Raw genomic sequence first — 20,766 nt, forward strand, 5'->3', positions numbered from 1 at the left:
ACGGGCAGGCGGGATACTCCGGGCGAAGGGATGATGCATGTTCTGGGCGGGACAAAGATCAATAATGCGAGATTTCATTGTGCTACTCAGACCGGTGTGCATCTTAAAACTTATAATTGTTTACTTCCTGAATTTCTCCATTTAAGATTTTCAGACTGTGGTTGACCCCGGGTAACTGAAACCACGGAAAGTGAAACTGCTTATAAGGGTGGAGGGGACTACTGTACTTATTAGATTACCGATTTATTACAAAGGATATTAGAGGATGCGAATCAACAGCCAGATGAAGAGATACTCAGGGCAACACCCAGAACAAAAGAGCTTCTATCCCAGTGGAGTTTGGGGCCCCGGCTGGGCGGCATATGGATGCATTCTTGTTCACCAAACTGGAATCTCTGTAAATCCCATTCTTTTGGGGTTTTATAGAGGCTTCATTACACAGGTGTAATTGATTCAATGATTGGCCATTGGTGATTGAACTCAATCTTCAGCCCATCTCCCCACCAAGAGGTCGGGGCAGGACTGAAAGTTCCAACACTCTACTCCCAGGGTTGGTTCCCCTAGCAACAAGCCCCCACCCTTTCGTGAAACTGGGTCTTTCCTAAATCACCTTATTAACATAACAGAAGACACCATTGTTGCTCTCAACACTTAGGAAATTTGGGAAATTCCAAGGGTTTTAGGAGCTCTGTGCCACAAAAAGGGGATAAAGATCAAATATAAATTTATTATTATAAATCACAACATGACACCTTCTTAGCAAGCTATTTAAGATGGGCTGCACTGGAACAAATAAGTAAACCAAAACTGAGCGAGAAGTGGAGTCCAGGAAAGTGGGGATCAACACAAGAAAGCGATGAAGAAAATTCCCCCACACAATGCTGAAGGAAAGCCCGCAGGATGGCAGTTGTGGAACTGGCTTAGAGAGGAACCAGTCCAGATCAGCGTGAAGAAGGTCTGAGCCAGGAGATGCAGGATATGAAAGGTGGGGAGAAGAGTGGAGCAAGGGAGAGATCGGGCTGCAAGAACACCGGTCAAGGGGTTTTAGCTATCTGGTAGAGAGACTAGGGAAAATGTACGGAGAAATATATAAATAAAACAAAGAAACAGAAAACAAGGGAATTGTTAACTCTATGGAAAGTAAAACTGTATAATTTTTTTTGAATTTTATTTTATTTATTATTTTATACAGCAGGTTCTTAATTAGTTATCTATTTTATACATATTAGTGTATATATGTCAATCCCAATCATATGAATTTTAATAGTCACAGTACGCTGTATGACTCAGCAATGCACAATAATCAAAATAATGTTTGCATAGATAATATTGAATTTATTTTTTTTATTGGAGTATAGTTGCTTTACGATATTGTGTTAGTTTCTGCTGTAGGGCAAAGTGAATCAGCTATACATATATCCTGTCATTTTTGGATTTCTTTTCCATTTAGGTCACCATACAGCATTGAGAAGAGTTCCCTGTGCTATACAGTAGGTTCTCATTAGTTATCTATTTGATACATAGTAGTATATATATGTCAATCCTAATCTCCCAAATCATCCCACCTCCCCCCTTCCCCTTCCCCCCCACACCCTGGTATCCATACGTCCATTCTCTAAGTCTGTGTCTCGATTTCTGCTTTGCAAATAAGTTCATCTGTATCATTTTTCTAGATTCCACATATAAGCAATATTATATGATATTTGTTTTTCTCTTTCTGACTTACTTGTCTCTAGGTGCATCCACATCTCTGCAAATTGCACAATTTCGTTCCTTTTTATGGCTGAGTAATATTCCATTGTATATATGTACCACATCTTCTTTATCCATTCTTCTGTTGATGGGCATTTAGGTTGCTTCCATGTCCTGGCTATTGTAAGTAGTGCTGCAATGAGCATTGGGGTGCATGTATTTTTTGGAATTACGGTTTTCTCTGGATATATGCCCAGGAGTGGGATTGCTGGGTCATATGGTAGTTCTATTTTTAGTTTGTTAAGGAACCTCCGTACTGTTATCCATAGTGGCTGTACCAATTGACACTCCCACCAACAGTGTAAGAGAGTTCCCTTTTCTCCACACCCTCTCCAGCATTTATTGTTTGTAGATTTTTTTGATGGTGGCCATTCTGACCGGTGTGAGGTGATACCTCATTGTAGTTTTGATTTGCATTTCTCTAATGATTAGTGTTGTTGAGCATCCTTTCATGTGTTTATTGGCAATCTGTATATCTTCTTTGGAGAAATGTCTATTTAGGCCTTCTTCCCATTTTTTGATTGGGTTGTTTGTTTTTTTTAATATTGAGCTGCATGAGCTGTTTATATATTTTGGAGATTAATCCTTTGTCCATTGATTCATTTGCAAATATTTTCTCCCATTCTGAGGGTTGTCTTTCATCTTGTTTATGGTTTCCTTTTCTGCACATATAATATTGATTTTAAAATTATAACTAATGAGAGAATAGGGATATAGGTTTGGTGGGAGGGAATAAGAAACATAAATCCTGTTTTCCATAGTTGCAACATAATAGCTGCATAAATGTAAAAATGATAAACAGATGTAGATGCAAATTGTTTAAAAAATATGGAAATGAAACTGAGTCCCCCTAAAACCCAAGTTCTCCTGCCAAGTTTAGGATTAACCTCTCTATCCAAAGTTTTATTCCCTTTCTTGTCCCCTCTGACCTCAATCCTGCGTTACCTAAATACTAACCAACCAGAATCAGATGACTACAACTGCTGTTGTCGATAACATCGTTAACATACAGACTAAGGTTGTTTCTCCAGGACAAGATGAGCTAACAGAAACCCCCCTGCCACCCGTCATAGACCACCAGACCAGAGACTTGTAAAGCATAGGCATCTTGACTGCCAAAACTGTGATTAAGAAATGTCACAAGACAATGATTAACCACAGTTTCTTGTTTCTTCCCCATTAAAGAACTCAAAGACCAACTTGGAAACTTGGAGTGGATCTAAGGCTGTCTCCCACTCCTTTGCTTGGCACCCTACAAGTAAACACTGTTTTGTTTTGTTTTGTTTTGTTTTTTTGCGGTACATGGGCCTTTCACTGTTGTGGCCTCTCCCATTGCGGAGCACAGGCTCCGGACGCGCAGGCTCAGCAACCATGGCTCACGGGCCCAGCCGCTCCGCGGCACACGGGATCCTCCCGGACAGGGGCACGAACCCGCGTCCCCTGCATCAGCAGGCGGACTCTCAACCACTGCGCCACCAGGGAAGCCCAAACACTGTTTTTTACTTCATCACAACCTGGTGTCAGTAGATTGGCTTTGCTGTGCATCTGGCGAGCAAACCCGAGTTTGGTTTGGTAACAACAGAAATATATACCAGAGCAGGAAAAAATGCTGAAAGAGATAAAAGTGGTTGCCTCTGGAGAACAGGACTGGACTAAGGCATGGGGGTAAGGCACTCCTGTTGTTCTTTTCAAGACTTGTAATACAATTTAGTTTTTTAAATTGTGTAATTGAATATATGATTTTTTGGAAGAATTTTGTAAAATAAACTGAGTGCCTAACACTGTGCATGACAACCTTTTACTGAATGATGAATAATGGACATGTTCCCCATTGTAGTGAGCAACATTCACATTGCCTGTTACCTCTACAACCACCTAAGGACTGTGTTTGGGAACCTGAGTTCGAATTCTGACTATGCTAGGTACTGGCTAGGAGACCTCAGGCACAGGACTTCATCTCTCTGAGCCTCAGTTTCTTCAGCTGTAAAATGGAGATAATACCACAACTGTTAAAGGGTTGTTGTGAAGAATTCATGAGTCACTAGTGAAAGCAAAAGTAATGATGCCATGTTCCTTCTTAGAAGACCTCAAAGACTCCTGTTGCCTTTGAAACAAAGTCAAACTCCTTCAAAGAACTCCACTGTCTATACTCAGCTCTCTTTTTTTCTAATGTATCTCCCACTACAATCCTACAGGCATTTTACAATCCAGCCATATCAGATTATTTGCCATTCCCCAAGTGCTTTCACATATGTACCTTTTTGCTTGCTAACCCTCCACCTGGAATGCCTCCTCTCACCTCCTCTCTGATTCTCCCCACCCTGCTACCTCACTATATCCACCTGTAGCAGTCCTGCCCTTTCCTCATTGCCCAGCTCAAACCAGCCTTCTTTTTGCAGACTTCCTTAAATTTCACCAGTCACAAGTCATTTCCCCATCCCCAATACTCCCGTTAGGCTCTGTAGCTCTACTGTTACCACAGTTCTTTGTACATAACTGCTGCTTCCTCCAGACCAGTGTTTTGTAGTGTGGATCAGAATTACCTGGAGTTCTTGGTAGCAATTCAGACTCCAGGGCTCCACCCCAGCCCTGTGGAATCAAAAGCTCTGCAGATGAGTGCTGAAAATCTGCATTTTCACCAGCTCTCCAGGTGATTCTTAGGCTTACTTAAGTTCTAGAACATTTGCCCTACACTGAGACACCCCTCAAAAGAATCATACCTCATACTTCTGTGGATTCTTTCTCCCTCTGTATCTGTTGCCCTGGATATAGTAATCATTCAATAAACAAATTTACATATTAATTTAATGTGGCCACAAGGGGATCTTGGAATGGAAGTCAAAAATGCAAATCCCAAGAATTTTACAACACCTTCTCCAACTTAGTTTTCAGTGAATTTTACTCTAAAGGCAAGGGAAAGCACTCAAGATCTTAAGGATATCACAATGTATTATTCTCTCTTCTCTCCACATTTCCTAATCCACTATTAAGTTTTCAGAAATGTAAAACAAAAGGTATAGCTTTTAATTTCTACTATACTAGAAAAAGAACTCTGTGTAGCAATTCTTAATCAGAATGAGAATAATGTTCTTGCCCTTCATCCCTGCAGCTTTTAACATCTGTACACTATATTTAATCATCTAGGCCCCTTAATTTACTGACATTTAAATGATCTCAAATTAGATTTCCTGGAGCACTGTTACAAATAAGTAACTTTTTCAGATAACGCAAGGTCTTATTAGTCGCAAATCATGCCACCGGTTGCCACTTGCAGTTCTACACCTTCTTGAAAAATTACCCTATTTAAAGGATTTTTTTTCCATGTGGTAAGAGTCTATATAACTATGTAACCATCTGAGTTTTTACATTTTAGCCAGAATAATATCAAAATAGTGTAACATAACAGAGAAGAGGCTTCTTTCTCATCCTTAGTGCAAAGCAAGTTTGAGCACTTTAAATACTTTACATTTAAGTATGCGATAATATTTTTATATTTATGCCATATTATTTTCACATATATCATTACATTGGCTCCTCAAAATATCCCTGTGAGGCTAATAGACTTGCTATGTATGCAGCTGTGGTCAACTTATCCATGACAAAGGAGGCAAGGATATACAATGGAGAAAAGACAGTCTCTTCAATAAGTGGTGCTGGGAAAATTGGACAGCTACATGTAAAAGAATGAAATTAGAACACTCCCTAACACCATACACAAAAATAAACTCAAAATGGATTAAAGACCTAAATGTAAGGCCAGACACTATAAAACTCTTAAAGGAAAACATAGGCAGAACACTCTATGACATAAATCACAGCAAGATCCTTTTTGACCCACCTCCTAGAGTAATGGAAATAAAAACAAAAATAAACAAATGGGACCTAATGAAACTTAAAAGCTTTTGCACAGCAAAGGAAACTATAAACAAGATGAAAAGACAGCCCTCAGAATGGGAGAAAATATTTGCAAATGAATCAGCAGAGAAAGGATTAATCTCCAAAATATATAAACAGCTCATGCAGCTCAATAGTAAAAAAACAAACAACCCAATCAAAAAATGGGCAGAAGACCTAAATAGACATCTCTCTAAAGAAGACATACAGATGGCCAAGAGGCACATTAAAAGCTGCTCAACATCACTTATTATTAGAGAAATGCAAATCAAAACTACAATGAGTATTACCTCCCACTGGTTAGAATGGGCATCATCAGAAAATCTACAAACAACAAATGCTGGAGAGGTGTGGAGAAAAAAGAACCCTCTTGTATTGTTGTTGAGAATGTAAACTGATACAGCCACTATGGAGAACAGTATGGAGATCCCTAAAAAAACTAAAAATGGAACTACATATGACCCAGCAATCCCACTACTGGGCATATACCCTGAGAAAACCATAATTCAAAAAGAGTCATGTACCACAATGTTCACTGCAGCACTATTTACAATAGCCAGGACATGGAAGCAACCTAAGGGTCCATCAATAGATGAATGGATAAAGAAGATGTGGCACATATATACAATGGAATATTACTCAGCCATAAAAAGAAACGAAATTGAGTTATTTGTAGTGAAGAGGATGGACCTAGAGTCTGTCATACAGAGTGAAGTAAGTCAGAAAGAGAAAAACAAATACCATATGCTAACACATATATGTGGAATCTAAAAAAAAAAATTGGTTCTGAAGAACCTAGGGTCAGGACAGGAATAAAGACGCAGACGTAGAGAATAGACTTGAGGACACAGAGAGGGGGAAGGATATGCTGGGACGAAGTGAGAGAGTAGCATGGACATATATACACTACCAAATGTAAAATAGACAGCTAGTCAGAAGCAGCTGCATAGCACAGGGAGATCTGCTCAGTGCTTTGTGACCAACTAGAGGGGTGGGATAGGGAGGGTGGAGGGAGATGCAAGAGGGAGGGGATATGGGGATATATGTATACGTATAGCTTATCACTTTGTTATACATCAGAAACTAACACAACATTGTAAAGCAATTATACTCCAATAAAGATGTTAAAAAAAATAAGACACATGCACCCCAATGTTCATTGCAGCACTATTTACAATAATGAGGTCATGGAAGCAACCTAAATGCCCACTGACAGATGAATGGATAAAGAAGATGTGGTGCATATATACAATGGAATATTACTCAGCCCTAAAAAGGAATGTAATTGGGTCATTTGTAGAGATGTGGATGGACATAGAGACTGTCATACAGAGTGAAGTAAGTCAGAAAGAGAAAAACCAATATCGTATATTAACACATATATGTGGAATCTAGAAAAATGGTACAGATGAACCAGTTTGCAAGGCAGAAATAGAGACACAGATGTAGAGAACAAACGTATGGACACCAAGGGGGAAAAGTGGTGAGGGGTGGTGGTGGGATGAATTGGGAAATTGGGATTGACATATATACACTAATATGTATAAAATAGATAACTAATAAGAACCTGCTGCATAAAATAATAAATAAAACTTAAAAAAAAAGAATGTATGCAGCACAAGAATAAAACATGAATGCCAGCTCAGAGGCAATGAAGTATAAAACCAGAAATTGCTTCTTAATTCCTTTGTCAATTAAAAATAAATAAAAGTAAGTTAAGAGCTTGGCCTTACAGTTTTTCATTTTTTTGGTTTTTTTAAACAAAATTCACATTTTATTTAGGTTGAAATGAACTATACAAAATTGATTTTCTTCACCAAAAATAACAGCAATATTTTCTGTATTATTCCTAGATAAACCACAAAACACTTATCTTTGTAGGTTTTCCAGGTTTTGCTTGTAAATCAAGATGAGGCAATAGATACAGTCATGGAAAAAGACAGAAGAAAACAGATGTATCAATTGTCACTATCAATGACCTCTGATCCTGTCTTGACCATGAAACAGAAGTGTTCAACATATACCTGCCAAAAAGCTTATGAAGATGTAGGCTCAATAAAGGAATGTAAACAGCAAGAACCAGATGTGGAACAATGGCAGGCTCTTCCATTCAAACTTTAACTATAACTTGTTCCTTTAACTTCATTTGATAAAGACAAAATCTACACTGAAATCCTTGTATGGTGATCTCACACGCTTCTCTTACAGTCTGACAATTTTCTTAATGGTCCCTTACAGATTTTTAACAGCATACTAAAAACTCCTACTATTCAAAGATCAGTCATGAGCTTCATTGTAACGTTTCATAAAATGTATTCCTTCCTCCCATACTCCTCAAAGTTTATTTTTTCAAAGAACTGATAACTCAATACCTGACAATTGGATCCACAGTGATAAATTTTATGTCTAAAATGACTTAATTAATACAATTCCAAACTGCCATTAGCAAAGATCACACAGAGTGTAACATGGTACTTTCAGTGCTATCTTCTGGAAGAAGAGTTAGGTCTCCAAAGCACGGGAGTTCAAACGGGCCATTTAAACAGGCAGATTATCAATGACTAATGTACTCAATGGGAGGCCTACAGGTCAAGATATTCAGTGATTAAGTGGCCTACGTACACCTTACAACTTTTCTGTAAGATATTTTCAAATTTCTTACAGATTTTTTCAAACATCAAATATAAGAAAAAGCCTATTTTAAAAGTCCCTTAAGGGGCTTTCCTGGTGGCACAGTGGTTGAGAGTCTGCCTGCTGATGCAGGGGACACGGGTTCATGCCCCAGTCCAGGAAGATGCCACATGCCGCGGAGCGGCTGGGCCCGTGAGCCATGGCCGCTGAGCCTGTGCGTCTGGAGCCTGTGCTCCGCAACGGGAGAGGCCACAACAGTGAGAGGCCCGCGTACCGCAAAAAACAAAACAAAACAAAAAGTCTCTTAAGTATTTAAATGGTCTCTGAATTATCTGTAGGAAGCACTTGTATAGAGTTTGATATATGTATCCACCATTAAATCCAAATCATGTTTTATATCAAAATTTATGTTAAGCAAAGCCAAGTTACTTGAATTTTGGTCTGTCAAAGTGTTCCTCGGGTATGCTTTGAGATGCTTTTGCCCATTTTCTTAGCATTCATTCTCAACCTTCATCACAGGAAGAATACATAGGACCTTCAGCAATGCATAAACATTAGGAAAAAACTTGATGTCTAGCCGATGAAGGGCTTCATAAATAGTGGTGGAAGTTTTATATCTTTCCCTCTGTGTTTCCACTTGATTCTCCATCACTGCAGCTCAGCAGACAGCGTGTCAGGATTAGGTAAATCACTTCTGTACATGTCAGCATGATGCTCCTCTGATGTATTAAATTTGAGCTGTCCCATGATAGAGGATACCAGAGATAAGCATTTAAGAGCTTTGAGGTGCTGTTCTAAGAATATATCTTTCAGTTCCTGAATAATGTGTTCCACTGTTGGAACACTTAGAGTTTCTTTATAGTAACTCTCAGAGGTTAGCTGAGATTCCAGGTTACTATGCTGAGCTCTGTGAAATTTCCCTGGGAGTTTCATCTGAATACCAAGTTTGGTTGCCAAATTTGTGGCTTCCTCAAACGAAAATTCATGATAAACTTCGATATTTTCCATCACTTCATTTAGTGAATGCAGCACTGCAGTCAAACTGCTGGCCTCAGAGAAGACATCAGAGGTTTGCCCCTGAAGATTTTTCCCAAAGGCTCTTGTAAAACATAGAACATTTTTAAGAACAACAATGGTAACGATGAAATCACAATCTGTTACCACACTACAGAGTACAAATGCTAGGCCAGCTATACAGTTATTCCATTTAACATTTGTGTCATTATTTATACCATCTAAACACAAAACAAGTGCTTGTAGGAGGTCCACTAAGATTTCAAAAGCATCATGCCTGCCTGTCCACTGAGAATGGCAAATTTCCTTCAGTTCTATGCCTGTTTCTTCATTGTTCTGAAAGAAGACAGAAATTATATTATCAAACTCTAAAATCAGTTCTAGGGGCTTCCCTGGTGGCGCAGTGGTTGAGAGTCCGCCTGCCGATGCAGGGGACACGGGTTCGTGCCCCGGTCCGGTAGGATCCCACATGCCGCGGGGCGGCTGGGCCCGTGAGCCATGGCCGCTGAGCCTGCGCGTCCGGAGCCTGTGCTCCGCAACAGGAGAGGCCACAACAGTGAGAGGCCCGCGTATCACACAAAAAAACTAAAATAAAAAAAAATAAAAGCAGTTCTAGTGATCGATGGAAAAAAGAACAAACTTCCTCAGCTGTTCCTAATGCGACAGATACTCCCATAACAGGCACTGATTTCGCCAACCACATATTTAAGGCACAGGAAGAGCAGAGTGTGTAGGTAGCTTGGGGATATTTCCCTAAAAGTCTAGAAGCAACAACTTTCATTTTGGAAGAAAATCCACTGGGCACAATGTAAGCCTGGCCACGACAGTACTCCATGTTTAATCCCCACTTCTCAGTTATCATAGTGTGAAATTTCACGGCCAAAATTTCTGCATCAGCTTCATGAGGCAGAAAGCCCACAGATTCCTCTCTCAGATTGTGAGCTTCATCAACAAATCTCACCAACACAGGCAGGTGCTCTTCCCCTGCTATGTCCACCACATTGTCAGTGATGATGGAAAAGAAGTGAGTCTCTCACTTCCCTGAGGATCTCTTCCTGAATGCAGTTCTCACAGATCTCTATCATCTGTTTCTGTTGTGTTTGTGAACAGAACAATGTGTTAACTGCTGTTGTCTCAAAGCGCTTTCTCAGAACCTCTTCACCAGAATTGATCTGGCACTCCAGCAGTGCTTGAAAGTTATCAGGAGTAAAGAGACCTTCTGGGATTTCATCAGCTTCATGTCCATCCAGAGGTATGTTCTGTTTTCCCATAAGAATCAACTTTCAGGGCTTCCCTGGTGGCGCAGTGGTTGGGAGTCCGCCTGCCGATGCAGGGGACACGGGTTTGTGCTCCGGTCCGGGAAGATCCCACATGCCGCGGAGCAGCTGGGCCCGTGAGCCATGGCCGCTGAGCCTGTGCGTCCGGAGCCTGTGCTCTGCAACGGGAGAGGCCACAGCAGTGAGAGGCCCGCGTACCGCAAAAAAAAAAAAAAAAAAAAAAAAAAAAAAAAAAAAGAATCAAAATTTCAAATAAAGATTTTTTTTTTTTTTTTTTTGCAGTACGCGGGCCTCTCACAGTTGTGGCCTCTCCCGTTGCGGAGCACAGGCTCCGGACGCGCAGGCTCAGCGGCCATGGCTCACAGGCCCAGCCGCCCCGCGGCCTGTGGGATCTTCCCGGACCGGGGCACGAACCCGTGTCCCCTGCATCGGCAGGCGGACTCTCAACCACTGCGCCACCAGGGAAGCCCTCAACAGCTATTCTGACACAATGCTGTCCTTGAAGGACACCTCAGCCTTGTATAATCCTTCCTTAGAACTTTACATGATGCTGTAAACCAAGACCAAGCTCCTCACTCACATTATCAGGGCATTTTGTCTCGTAGCCTTATCAACTAAACGTGCAGTTTGTTGCTTTTTCTTTGCTTACATCTCCCACTTACTCAAATGAGCTGACTTATTTGCCCACTTATCAGATTTTATCTAGATAGTAGAGTTTAGAGGAGAGCTCCATGCCAACCCCCTTAAGGGAGAGCTGCAAGCTATAAAACTTCTCAGCTGTGGTGTGGAATTGGCCCCTCAGCAACAATGTACTCCGCTACTTATATTGCCTGTCACTTTCCCCCTTTTGTTTCAGTGTTTCTCTGTGGCACAAAGGGTATGGGGAGCTGACACTATAGTGATCTTGCTTTTGTTGACTATGTAATACATTGTCTGAATCTATTTGGGTTAATTGGGTTTTTTTCCAGCAGAATCTGTCATGGAGTCTGACATACTGTGTATCAGTAAACGCCTCAAACTCCAGAGTAAGACAACCTGAATGTAAGTCCCAACCCTCTCACTTATGAACTGTGTGATCTCGGGCAAGGTGCATAAACTTTGTGTCGTCATTTCTTCATGTTATGTATCATCTAAGTCTCCATGACAGTAAAAGAGCAAGTTGCTGTGTCAAAGTCCATTCAGTGTCATAAAATGAGCTATGCCACTTTTTTCATCAGCCATCACATATTCATTGAATAACTATGCACTAGACTTTACAGAAAATACAGCTTTAAAGACACGGAATCTGTCCCCATGAAACCACTTCGTTGGGAATACTGGAGTAAAGGACATGCACTTAATGAGTAATATGCAAAATAAACCCTCCAAGAGTTCAGAGGAGAGACAGACCACTTTGACCTGGGGCCAGAGTGTGGATAAAATCTAGATATCTTCTCCATTTAATCCCTAATATGTTTTAGCAAAACCATAGTTGTCTTTCCTCACTATTCCAGAAATGCATCAACCATTCTTTAGTTAAATGATTTTAGACACCAACATTATAATGATAAACTCATAACTTACACAGTATGAGCACAAAAAGACCTATTTTTTTGTTCATCTTGTGAAACTTATTTTTGTTCAACTGTTTATTTTCTGCTTAGAAAATATTATATGCTCACTAAAGATATTTTAAAATACAGAAAACATTTTAAAAACCATCTATTACTCTGTTATTACCATTAACATTTTGGGATCTTTTCTCCCATTTTTTTCTATGCATTTTTACACTATTGAGCTAACATTGCATAATTTGCTTTTTAAATAACTTTCTTCCTCTTAGTTTAAAATATGTAAGACAGGAAACAAAAGTTCCACATAACTGTACTATCAGTTAACCCCAGATGACATTTTTTTTAAAGTTACACACATGATTAGAAAACTCAAACGGTATAGTAGTGCATCCTTCCACTGCACATATATCCAATATATATGCTGTATAATATGCCAAAATATCTTCTAATATATTTTCAATCATTTGAAATTGCAAACTATGCTGTGTTGAATATTTTTATCACCACATATCACATAAAAATGGCTGGATAAATTTTCACCAAATTTGCAGGACATGTTTAGAATAGTCTGACTCAAAATATAGGCTATTTGAAATACAGGAGCTTCACTTTTTGTGAAACTTCACTTCATAAAAACATGCTTCGAAGCAGCTATAGCAGAGGCCTCTATGACTGCTAATCAGGAAAGCACTGTCATATGCATTAAGATGCCAAGGAGAAAAAATCAAACAGTGCTTAAAGAGAAGCCCCTTTTTGAAAGTCACAGAGGCAGATACTCCAAATTACAAGCACTGCTTTTCTATTGAATTATTTCTCAAATAGATAACTCGATGTTATGTGATCCAGAGTAACAACAGGGATAGTATTCATATTATGATCATTGATAATTAACTTGAGCAGTTCAGAAGAGGCCAGCTGAAAAATAATTGCCCATTGCCTGAAGATAATGACAGCATGAAAAAGTGATGCAAAGCTGAATAGAGGTTACTAACTCCAAAGGATTAATGCAGGAAACAGAAGAAAACTTTAGAAAAAAAACCCTTAGTGATATTCAAGAAAATTTTGTGTCCATAAAAGAGTAGAACAAGCTACTGTGATAAAAGCAAACAGTTTATGAACATTATAAATATAATTGCCGGATTAAAAAAGAAAATATTGCCTCAAAATAAGGCCTAATAGCAGAAGGGACATAGCAGGAAATCAAATTAGATGTCTGGAAGATTCCATTAAAGCATTCTTTTAGAATATTTGGGGAGGGGTGGAAGGAGAGATAGGAAAGCTAAGAAAGAAAAGTTGTGAGGTATGGAGAATAGATATAGGTGAGTCAAAAGTCTTTCTAATAGAATTTCCAAATGGTGAAGGAGAGAAAGGAGAGATGGGAAAACATAATTTATGGAGTAACAGAAGATACACCTCCCCGAGCTGAAGACTATTGTTTTGAAGCAAAATACTGAAAAATAGCACACTATGGTATGTTGCTTGCAAGAATGACCACAATTTTCCCCCTCATTGTATCCGTGCCCCTTTGCAGTGTGACTTTGAAGTTCCTCCCATCAAGGAGCACCTTGAATCTGACTTGGCCTTGTTGCTTGCCCAAGATATCCCACATTCCACTAATAGAATGTGGTGGAAGTAACATTGTGTTAGTTCCAAGCTGTATCTCAAGAGGCCTTGTGTGCTTCTATGCTTGCTTGGGACCAACCCTCTGATTACTATGCGAACAAGCCCAGGCTACTCTCCTGACAGGTAAGAAGTGATGTGGAGCAGACACAAGCCATCACAGCTGAAGCCTTCCTAGCACCCAGCTGACCTACCAGATTCTCACAGACACATGAGTGATCCCAGCTGAGACCAGAAGAACTGCCCAGCTGAGCTCAGGACAAATTGCCAACCCACAGACTTGAAAGAGCCAAAGGAACTACCTATGCAGATACCTGGTGGAACAGTATTTTAGGCAAATGGATCAGTGTGTACAAAGGCCCGGGGGTGAGAGCATGCCTGCCATTTCTCAGACAAAGCAAGGAGGTCAGTTTGGCTGGAGTGGAGTAAGTGATGGAGGGAGGGGTAGGAGATGAAATGAAAAGAGGAGTATGGTAAAATTGTAAAAACAGCCACATATTATTCCCCTTTCTGTATCTTCACCCTTGCAGTATGATATCACAGATCCTTCCCTCAAGAAGTAGACTCTGTATTTCCACTCCTTGTATCTGGGTTGGCCATGTGGCTTGCTTTGGCCAATGGGATATTAGCAAATATAATACAAGCAGAGGTTTGAAAAGCATTTGCATACAAAGGCTTGCTCTCTCGATGTTCCTGAAGCCCCTGACTGCCATGCAAGAAAATCCAGGCTATTCACCTGGATTATGACACTCAGTCACTCTTGTCATCCGAGACAACACCTAGTCAGCCCCCAGACATGTGAGACCATTCACTACACCTGCAGATGCATGAGTGATTCCGGCAGAGATCAGAAAAGTTGCCCGGCTGAGCCCAGCCCAAATTGCCAAACCACAGAATCGTGAGCTCAATAAATAATTTAAGCCACAAAATGTTGAAGTGTTTTGTTATACAACAAAAGTTAATTGATGCACATACTTTAAATTATGAGAATAATGTGAAAATCATGGAAGATTTCAGAGAGAGGGAATAAAAGTTTAGCTGTAATAGCTGGCATTGAATTCTTTATCCATAATATGGAATAATATTAGACATTATGATAATGTTTATAGAGTTCTGAAAGGAAAGGATTTTGAACTTAAAATACCATTGCAAAGAAATAGGCTTTGGGGATACCAGAAAGCTATCATCACCTAGGGGCAGGGGCAATTTCTTTTTTTTTCTTATTAACATATTCTGCAATTAAAAATTGTCTGCATTTAAGGTATATAATTTGATTATTTGATATGCATATACATTGTGAAATAATCACTCTAATAAAGCTGATTAACATTTCCATCACTTCAGATAGTTACCACTTTCTTTTTTCTTTCATTTGTGTGAATGTGTATAAGAATAAAGATCTACCTTCTTAGAAGAGTCCAAGTATACAGTAAAATATTGTTAATCATAGTCACATTGTTGTACATTATCCTCAGAATTTATTCATCTTGCATAACTGAATCTTTGCAGCCCTTGACCAAAGTTTCTCCATTTCTCCCTCCTCCAGCCCCTGGTAACCACCATTCTACTCTCTGCTTCTATGAGTTCAACTATTGGGCTGGCCAAAAAGTTCATTCCGGTTTTTCCGTAACATCTTACCTGAACGAACTTTTTGGCCAACTCAATATTTTAGATTCCACATGTAATTGAGTATTCATCTTTTTTTTTTTTTTTTAACATCTTTATTGGGGTATAATTGCTTTACAATGGTGTGTTAGTTTCTGCTTTATAACAAAGTGAATCAGTCATACATAAACATGTGTTCCCATATGTCTTCCCTGTTGCGTCTCCCTCCCTCCCACCCTCCCCATCCCACCCCTCCAGGCTGTCACAAAGCACCGAGCCAATATCCCTGTGCCATGCGGCTGCTTCCCACTAGCTATCTACCTTACTGCGTTTGTTACTATGTATATGCCCATGACTCTCTCTCGCCCTGTCACAGCTCACCCTTCCCCCTCCCCATAACCTCAAGTCCGTTCTCTAAGAGGTCTGCGTCTTTATTCCTGCTTTACCCCTAGGTTCTTCATGACATTTTTTTCTTAAATTCCATATATATGTGTTAGCATACGGTATTTGTCTTTTTCTTTCTGACTTACTTCACTCTGTATGACAGACTCTAGGTCTATCCACCTCATTACAAATAGCTCAATTTCGTTTCTTTTTATGGCTGAGTAATATTCCATTGTATATATGTGCCACATCTTCTTTATCCATTCATCCGATGACGGGCACTTAGGTTGTTTCCATCTCCGGGCTATTGTAAATAGAGCTGCAATGAACATTTTGGTACATGACTCTTTTTGAATTTTGGTTTTCTCAGGGTATATGCCCAGTAGTGGGATTGCTGGGTCATATGGTAGTTCTATTTGTAGTTTTTTAAGGAACCTCCATACTGTTCTCCATAGTGGCTGAACCAATTCACATTCCCACCAGCAGTGCAAGAGTGTTCCCTTTTCTCCACACCCTCTCCAGCATTTATTGTTTCTAGATTTTTTGATGATGGCCATTCTGACTGGTGTGAGATGATATCTCATTGTAGTTTTGATTTGCATTTCTCTAATGATTAATGATGTTGAGCATTCTTTCATGTGTTTGTTGGCAGTCTGTATATCTTCTTTGGAGAAATGTCTATTTAGGTCTGCCCATTTTTGGATTGGGTTGTTTGTTTTCTTGTTATTGAGCTGCATGAGCTGCTTGTAAATTTTGGAGATTAATCCTTTGTCGGTTGCTTCATTTGCAAATATTTTCTCCCATTCTGAGGGTTGTCTTTTGGTCTTGTTTATGGTTTCCTTTGCTGTGCAAAAGCTTTGAAGTTTCATTAGGTCCCATTTGTTTATTTTTGTTTTTATTTCCATTACTCTAGGAGGTGGGTCAGAAAGGATCTTGCTTTGATTTATGTCATAGAGTGTTCTCCCTATGTTTTCCTCTAAGAGTTTGATAGTTTCTGGCCTTACATTTAGGTCTTTAATCCATTTTGAGCTTATTTTTGTGTATGGTGTTAGGGAGTGATCTAATCTCATACTTTTACATGTACCTGTCCAGTTTTCCCAGCACCACTTATTGAAGAGGCTGTCCTTTCTCCACTGTACATTCCTGCCACCTTTATCAAAGATAAGGTGTCCATATGTGCATGGGTTTATCTCTGGGCTTTCTATCCTGTTCCATTGATCTATCTTTCTGTTTTTGTGCCAGTACCATACCGTCTTGATGACTGTAGCTTTGTAGTATAGTCTGAAGTCAGGGAGCCTGATTCCTCCAGTTCCTTCTTTCGTTCTCAGGATTGCTTTGGCTATTCGGGGTCTTTTGTGTTTCCATACAAATTGTGAAATTTTTTGTTCTAGTTCTGTGAAAAATGCCAGTGGTAGTTTGATAGGGATTGCATTGAATCTATAGATTGCTTTGGGTAGTAGAGTCATTTTCACAATGTTGATTCTTCCAATCCAAGAACATGGTATATCTCTCCATCGATTTATATCATCTTTAATTTCTTTCATCAGTGTCTTATAATTTTCTGCATACAGGTCTTTTGTCTCCTTAGGTAGGTTTATTCCTAGATATTTTATTCTTTTTGTTGCAATGGTAAATGGGAGTGTTTTCTTGATTTCACTTTCAGATTTTTCATCATTAGTATATAGGAATGCCAGAGATTTCTGTGCATTAATTTTGTATCCTGCCACTTTACCAAATTCATTGATTAGCTCTAGTAGTTTTCTGGTAGCATCTTTAGAGTTCTCTATGTATAGGATCATGTCATCTGCAAACAGTGACAGCTTTACTTCTTCTTTTCCAATTTGGATTCCTTTTATTTCCTTTTCTTCTCTGATTGCTGTGGCTAAAACTTCCAAAACAATGTTGAATAATAGTGGTGAGAGTGGGCAACCTTGTCTTGTTCCTGATCTTAGTGGAAATGCTTTCAGTTTTTCACCATTGAGGATGATGTTTGCTGTGGGCTTGTCATATATGGCCTTTATTATGTTGAGGAAAGTTCCCTCTATGCCTACTTTCTGCAGGGTTTTTATCATAAATGGGTGTTGAATTTTGTCAAAAGCTTTCTGTGCATCTATTGAGATGATCATATGGTTTTTCTCCTTCAATTTGTTAATATGGTTTATCACATTGATAGATTTGCGTATATTGAAGAATCCTTGCATTCCTGGAATAAACCCCACTTGATCATGGTGTATGATCCTTTTAATGTGCTGTTGGATTCTGTTTGCTAGTATTTTGTTGAGGATTTTTGCATCTATGTTCATCAGTGATATTGGCCTGTAGTTTTCTTTCTTTGTGACATCCTTGTCTGGTTTTGGTATCAAGGTGATGGTGGCCTCGTAGAAGGAGTTAGGGAGTGGTCCTCCCTCTGCTATATTTTGGAAGAGTTTGAGAAGAATAGGTGTTAGCTCTTCTCTAAATGTTTGATAGAATTCGCCTGTGAAGCCATCTGGTCCTGGGCTTTTGTTTGTTGGAAGATTTTTAATCACAGTTTCAATTTCAGTGCTTGTGATTGGTCTGTTCATATTTTCTATTTCTTCCTGATTCAGTCTTGGCAGGTTGTGCATTTCTAAGAATTTGTCCATTTCTTCCAGATTGTCCATTTTATTGGCATAGAGTTGTTTGTAGTAATCTCTCATGATCTCTTTTATCTCTGCAGTGTCAGTTGTTACCTCTCCTTTTTCATTTCTAATTCTATTGATTTGAGTCTTCTCCCTTTTTTTCTTGATGAGTCTGGCTAGTGGTTTATCTATTTTGTTTATCTTCTCAAAGAACCAGCTTTTAGTTTTATTGATCTTTGCTATTGTTTCCTTCATTTCTTTTTCATTTATTTCTGATCTGATTTTTATGATTTCTTTCCTTCTGCTAGCTTTGGGGTTTTTTTGTTCTTCTTTCTCTAATTGCTTGAGGTGCAAGGTTAGGTTGTTTATTCGAGATGTTTCCTGCTTCTTAAGGTGGGCTTGTATTGCTATAAACTTCCCCCTTAGAACTGCTTTTGCTGCATCCCACAGGTTTTGGGTCGTTGTGTCTCCATTGTCATTTGTTTCTAGGTATTTTTTGATTTCCTCTTTGATTTCTTCAGTGATCTCTTCATTATTAAGTAGTGTATTGTTTAGCCTCCATGTGTTTGTATTTTTTACAGATCTTTTCCTGTAATTGATATCTAGTCTCATGGCGTTGTGGTCAGAAAAGATACTTGATACAATTTCAATTTTCTTAAATTTACCAAGGCTTGATTTGTGACCTAAGATATGATCTATCCTGGAGAATGTTCCATGAGCACTTGAGAAAAATGTGTATTCTGTTGTTTTTGGATGGAGTGTCCTATAAATATCAATTAAGTCCATCTTGTTTAATGTATCATTTAAAGCTTGTGTTTCCTTATTTATTTTCATTTTGGATGATCTGTCCATGGGTGAAAGTGGGGTGTTTAAGTCCCCTACTATGAATGTGTTACTGTCGATTTCCCCTTTTATGGCTGTTAGTATTTGCCTTATGTATTGAGGTGCTCCTATGTTGGGTGCATAAATATTTACAATTGTTATATCTTCTTCTTGGATCGATTCCTTGATCATTATGTAGTGTCCTTCTTTGTCTCTTTTAATAGTCTTTATTTTAAAGTCTATTTTGTCTGATATGAGAATTGCTACTCCAGCTTTCTTTTGGTTTCCATTTGCATGGAATATCTTTTTCCATCCCCTTACTTTCAGTCTGTATGTGTCTCTAGGTCTGAAGTGGGTCTCTTGTAGACAGCATATATAAGGGTCTTGTTTTTGTATCCATTCAGCTAATCTGTGTCTTTTGGTGGGAGCATTTAGTCCATTTACATTTAAGGTAATTATCGATATGTATGTTCCTATTCCCATTTTCTAAATTGTTTTGGGTTCGTTATTATAGGTCTTTTCCTTCTCTTGTGTTTCTTGCCTAGAGAAGATCCTTTAGCATTTGTTGTAAAGCTGGTTTGGTGGTGCTGAACTCTCTCAGCTTTTGCTTGTCTGTAAAGGTTTTAATTTCTCCATCAAATCTGAATGAGATCCTTGCTGGGTAGAGTAGTCTTGGCTGCATGTTTTTCTCCTTCATCACTTTCAGTATGTCCTGCCACTCCCTTCTGGCTTGTAGGGTTTCTGCTGAGAGATCAGCTGTTAACCTTATGGGGATTCCCTTATGTGTTATTTGTTGTTTTTCCCTTGCTGCTTTTAATATGCTTTCTTTGTATTTAATTTTTGACAGTTTGATTAATATGTGTCTTGGCGTATTTCTCCTTGTATTTATCTTGTATGGGACTCTCTGTGCTTCCTGGACTTGATTAACTATCTCCTTTCCCATATTAGGGAAGTTTTCAACTATAATCTCTTCAAATATTTTCTCAGTCCCTTTCTTTTTCTCTTCTTCTTCTGGAACCCCTATAATTCGAATGTTGGTGCGTTTAATGTTGTCCCAGAGGTCTCTGAGACTGTCCTCAGTTCTTTTCATTCTTTTTTCTTTATTCTGCTCTGCAGTAGTTATTTCCACTATTTTATCTTCCAGGTCACTTATCCGTTCTTCTGCCTCAGTTATTCTGCTATTGATCCCATCTAGAGTACTTTTAATTTCATTTATTGTGTTGTTCATCGTTGCTTGTTTCATCTTTAGTTCTTCTAGGTCCTTGTTAACTGATTCTTGCATTTTGTCCAATCTATTGTCCATTCTATCTCCAAGATTTCGGATCAACCTTACTATCATTATTCTGAATTCTCTTTCAGGTAGACTGCCTATTTCCTCTTCATTTGTTAGGTCTGGTGGGTTTTTATCTTGCTCCTTCATCTGCTGTGTGTTTTTCTGTCTTCTCATTTTGCTTATCTTACTGTGTTTGGGGTCTCGTTTTTGCAGGCTGCAGGTTTGTAGTTCCTCCTGTTTTTGATGTCTGTCTCCAGTGGCTAAGGTTGGTTCAGTGGGTTGTGTAGGCTTCCTGGTGGAGGGGGCTAGTGCCTGTGTTGTGGTGGATGAGGCTGGATCTT

General features: G+C 39.1%; 1 pseudogene; it reads right to left on the minus strand.

Annotated features, from left to right (window-relative positions):
* Positions 1-8,589: 8,589 nt before the first annotated feature.
* Positions 8,590-10,562, minus strand: LOC132418741 (52 kDa repressor of the inhibitor of the protein kinase-like; annotated as a pseudogene).
* Positions 10,563-20,766: the final 10,204 nt, after the last annotated feature.

Source organism: Delphinus delphis, chromosome X (assembly GCF_949987515.2).
Source record: "Delphinus delphis chromosome X, mDelDel1.2, whole genome shotgun sequence".
NCBI classification, from domain to species: Eukaryota; Metazoa; Chordata; class Mammalia; order Artiodactyla; family Delphinidae; genus Delphinus; species Delphinus delphis.